The sequence below is a fragment of the Mya arenaria genome, chromosome 3, assembly GCF_026914265.1.
Source record: "Mya arenaria isolate MELC-2E11 chromosome 3, ASM2691426v1".
Classification (NCBI taxonomy): Eukaryota; Metazoa; Mollusca; class Bivalvia; order Myida; family Myidae; genus Mya; species Mya arenaria.
Window position 1 is genome coordinate 37,246,470 of NC_069124.1, and position 5,568 is coordinate 37,252,037.

General features: G+C 33.4%; 1 pseudogene; it reads left to right on the forward strand.

Annotated features, from left to right (window-relative positions):
* The first annotated feature begins 835 nt into the window (after positions 1-835).
* Positions 836-3,987, forward strand: LOC128225994 (putative nuclease HARBI1; annotated as a pseudogene).
* Positions 3,988-5,568: the final 1,581 nt, after the last annotated feature.

Sequence of the window (5,568 nt, forward strand, 5' to 3'; positions counted from 1 at the left end):
TCTTTAGAATATCTTGAAAAAGGCTTTGAAATATTGACCGCAAACATCATAGTATATCTTGTTGTGACGAAATGCATGGCACATTACCACTACTCTGGCTGCATTATTTTAGGAGTTGTAGCTTTTTGTTTATTAATGTTCTCAATTCTTGTCTGGAGCATAACAGGAAATTGACTTCATTGTTATTATACAAATAGTGATGAGAAGTGCAGAAAATGTTATTGAGGTGAAATACAGTTTGCAGGGCCCATAACTCCGTTCTTGTCATTCAGAGAGTTATTGCCCATTGTTAAGCAATAAATTGGTATATTTTGTTGAAAGGCAAAGTGGATACTGGTTTCAACTGATATGCGTGAATGGCAGTCTGTGACATCTGTGTCTTGTATTTTATGAATGGTAAATATCTGTAAACTAAGAAAAAGGTTTGTTGTGAACAGGATTCATGTAGCTGTAATTGTATTGAGACATACAGGCAGCTTCTTATAGATTGTTAAGTCTTTTTTGTGTATATGTGGGAAACAGATGTGGTGTGAGTGGTAAATGGTCTGTGGAGGCAATGATTCGTGTCATTGTGATTGTTTTGTCGATACCAGTAAGTCTACAGTTCTTCTCTTTTCATTTGATCTTCATTTTATACCACGTACATGATTCTTTCTGTAACCTTATTACATCATGAACTTTCATAAAATTATGTACTGGAATGGACATACTGAATGTAGTATTACTAAATTCAAAATATTATACTAGTAATCATAAGTGATACAGTTTGGTAATACTATAATACAATGAGTCATGTCCTTAAATCATTTATCACTCTCTTCCCTTGAATTGACAGATGGAGAGAAGACCTAATCTGGATGATTTGACAAACATTGAAATCATTGATCGATACCGTCTTGATCGTGATGGGATCGATTATGTGGAAAACATATTATCAAGACAAATAACGCCGAAAGCGTATCGAAACCATGCCATCTCTGCAAGGCACAAACTACTAATAGCCTTAAGGTATCTCGCGACCGGTCCAATCCAACTGAATGACTGCGACATTCATGGTGTCAGTCAACCGACTGTTTCAAGAGTACTTGGAGAAATGCTGAATGTCTTGTCAGATCCAAGGCTGGTACGACAGTTCATTTCCTTCCCCACAGATGCAGCTGATCTGAGGAGGAACGCTACAATTTTTGAGGGAATTGCAAACTTCCCAAAATTGATGGGCCTCATAGATGGCACCCACATAAGAATTAGGGCACCGTCAGAAAACGAATATATGTATGTAAACAGTTTCACAGCATAAACGTGCAGGTGGTTGTGGATGGTGAAGACAAAATCATCGACATTGTAGCCCGCTGGCCGGGATCTGTTCACGATGCCAGAATTTTGCGAGAAAGTGGCCTATCCCAGCTCTTAGATAATGGGTTTGGAGGCCATGAACAGTTCCATCTACTGGGTGATAGCGGCTATCCTAGTAAGCGATGGCTGCTTACACCATATCTGAACCCCCAAGGTTTAGCACAAGAAGCTTACAACAGGTATGCAGTAATTGCTTAATTGTATTTATTTTACATATGAACATTTACTTTTTAATTTTGCTAAAAGATAAGTATGGCAAACAGTTGTATACTATGATCACAGTATAATTAAATATCAACATTTAAACAATCACAGTTCTTTGAAGTGATAATCAAAATAAGTAATAATCACTGGCTCTAAATATCACTATACTATAATATAAGTCCCATATCATCACAGAATGAAAGCTTAAAATGTACAAAATTATTAAACTGTTTTCATCTTGAAAGGGAATATCAGACATTGATAAAACATGTTCTGTCAACAAATTTCTTTGTAGATAGTTAATATTAACAATTTCTATAATTTATTCATTACTTAATACTGACATTCCTTATTAACATAACAAAAGTTCCATTAAACTTTTAAATGCATTGCAGAAGCCACAAAACAACAAGATCCAGGGTAGAGAAAGCCATTGGACAGCTGAAGAGGAGATTTGGTGTGCTCCATACAGAGATTACCCTTTCACCAGAAAAAGCCTGCAAGTAAGAAGCACCCTTATGATTCAAACAACTGTTTGACGATTATATTCTCTACATGAAATGTATATTAAGGTATCCGAACCATCACAAATGAAAACCACTTTGTTAGATTTGTATATCTAAAGCTAAAAGTTGATTGAGTTTATACCGGACTTTATTTAAGTATAGTTGTTTTGATATTGGCATCTTACTGGTTACAAATATGTAAAATGAACAACTGAATTTTATAAATAACATCAAACGACCACCAAACACACCAGAGAAATGGAAACCAGCAAACAACTTTAAAAAATTACAAAACAAATACATAATGGACAAAGCTATTGAACATTGACACCACAATGATAGGGGTCATCAGGCATCAAACACTGACATATTGTGCCAATCTGTCAGAACTTAGTTTAAGTTGACATGATTAACAACATGGCTGTTAACATTCAAATTGTTACCACTCTGAAAGATTAGTGGAAACAGTTATGATCTGTAGATCTTTTATTACTTGAATATTTTATCACATTATCAAACAGTTCATGTTTAAAGATTAACAACAATGTCGTTAATCATGTTGTTGATTTAAACAAGGTTTTGAGTGATCGGCTAAGAAGGGGTTTGATTCCTTAAAACATCATCTTTATAATGTTGAGTTATAGTAAGTGCACAATGAAGTCTCATGTACATGATGTATATATGGAAAATGTATCTTGTTGAAAAGCATTTAGATATGGGGTAATGCAATGCAAAGCAAATGGTTGTTATGACATCATATATTATCCTATGACATCATCTGTAAAAAAGGAAATCTTTCTACAATCAAACCACCAATATTCAGTAATAAATAGAAGCTTTTGGAATTGAAAATATTTCATAATAGACATAGACTTGATTTATATATTATATATATTTTATCTGTCTTATTTTGATGCTTGTTCATGAAAAAAGCAGGGGGAAGTAACTGAATGGTGTTAAAGGTTAAATCTGTCAGATGCAAATTCAAATTATACATAGAAAATGTTTTCTTATGTTTTAAATATTTAATCATTTTTATCATAGGGTAGTCATGGCATGTGCTGTGTTGCACAACCTGTGTAAAGCAAGGGGTATTCCATTTGCTGACAACCAAGATGAGGACAATGGAAATAACAACAATGGTGATCCAAGGCCACAAGACCAAATGCCCGGTTTGCGTTACAGGGATTATTTTGCTGCTACATATTTCCGTATGTTGTTAAACCCCATTCAAGTTGTTAGAGGGACTCGGGCATATTTTGTTAAACCAATACTGTCATGTGTTTAAGTGTATGTTACCATTAGGCATTTGAAACAGTTATACATATTCAATGGCACCAAAAAAGCGGAAGCAAATATAACATTGACAGTTTTACATTTTTTCTCTGCTAGTACCTTCTAATGTTTCACAAACTTCATTTTGTTATTTGTTCATGAAAGTGATGTTAAATGAATAAGTTTTACCAATGACAATACAACAACTGTTTGCAACCAAAATCTCTGAATGAGTCATTTCATCACTACAGACAGTTACATTTGAAATACTTTCTTATCCATAATTAATTTAAACATTGGATATCATATAGAGTTTGATTTGGACAGTTTTGATTAATGTAGAATGTCATTTAAAATTAGTAAGTATAGTTATGACTCATATACATAAAAGATGTTAAATGAAATTGAATACAACACATATGATGGTAGAACAATACACTATAAAATATGCCTGGTAATTATCAACTTGAAAATGTCACATTAACAAGGTAATACTTCTGCAGATATGAGTAAAATATTGTGCTCAAACAGTTTAAAAAAAATACTGGTACACAAATAATGCATGTCAATATCTAAAAAGTTTAATTTGTCTTTAATTTTTTTTCCAGCAGTGCCACCTCTAACTCCAACTTTCTTTTTTTCAGGTTGATCACTTCCAAGCATAGTTTACAGTGTGAACATTGATTGGAGCATGAAATGTCATTTGAAGAAAAGATAGTGTTCACATTTTAAGACTGGCTGGAATTCTGGAAACGTCTGTGCTTCAGAACTATGTGGAGTAACAGCATCTTCGCTCACATCTGTTATTTGGGGCAGTCTGAAATGTAGCATGTATATGCATTTTTACCTGAAACTTGTACTTCATTAAATTGCATGCAAGTGTTTCAAACCTTTGTTTACATATCACCACTAATTACAATGTTTCAAGTTTTTTATAGATGATTTTGATGTTCTTTTGCCACATGTTTTGGTAAAAATGAAACTTAATGTGTGTTGTTTCCTGTCATTTCTGTGAAATGGTGAAACTGTCGGGAACGGATTGATTATATAACGATTTTTGGGCTGAGCTTCTCGGTAGTAATTGTATAACAAAAATGAAATGTTTTCTGTTGTAATTCTTACGGATTTATATGGAAAGCAGATGTTGGTTGACTTGTTAGTACGCTTACACTGGATGGTGATGACCCAACACTGAAATATAATGCCATATAACAAAGATATTACTTCTTTTAACTATTCAATCTTTCTTGGCAGAATTTTTCAATTTTCTGACAATGTTTGGTGAATTGCAGTGCAACACATTGTGTTTTAGTACATTTATTCAGTCAGCACTTTTTGATATATAAGCATATCACATTAAAATATATGTTGTTAAGTTAAAACAATTTTTTTTTCATTCAGATATATAATATGGAAAATAGGCATTGATAAAATGTTTATGAAACTCATTTTATGGTACGCAATGATATTATCATTATGTAATAACCTGTCTTGGTGGCATCTCTTATGTAGTCACTGTACTTGGCCCGGTGTGCTTGGGCCAAGTTATCCCACTTCTTTGACAGGTCTGCAGATGACCGTGGGTAATGCGACTGTGCATTAAAATCATCTTTTATGTGTTGCCAAAGCTCTTTTTTCACTGTTGATGTTATCCCTGCAAATTTTAATGATGCATTTAAATAGTTACATAATTAACATTAAATAAATACAAATCGCCTGATATTACAAAACAATATAAAAGGACATGTGGGTAGAGAAAAGTATTCTTTAGGATAGTTTAAACTTTATATTTATTGATAAAATGTTCATCACTTATACACATAAAGTTTAACGTGTGCCCTTGTGGACTGTCAAGAAAATAGCATTCTCAATATAATAACTTATAAAAAATATACATGTACTGTATTCGAAAACAGATGGGTATCCCCTCCCCGAATTCCCAATGTGGGGATGCAAACAAACCATGTTTAGTGACCAAAAATACACAATAGCACGTCCCTTAGTACAACACAACATGTCTACTGTTAAAAATGTAAAATGTTTAACAAAATGTGGAGTACCGTTTTAAGTCAAACAGAATGTAAACAAATGTTTCAAACCTAAAAAAATACTTACAAGGAACAGATTTAGCCTTATATACGGCGTAGTTGGTTAGTTTCTTATCAACACTAGACCGTCCACCCATAACCTCGAACAGCAGAATGCAATCGGCCGGTGTAAAATTAGGATT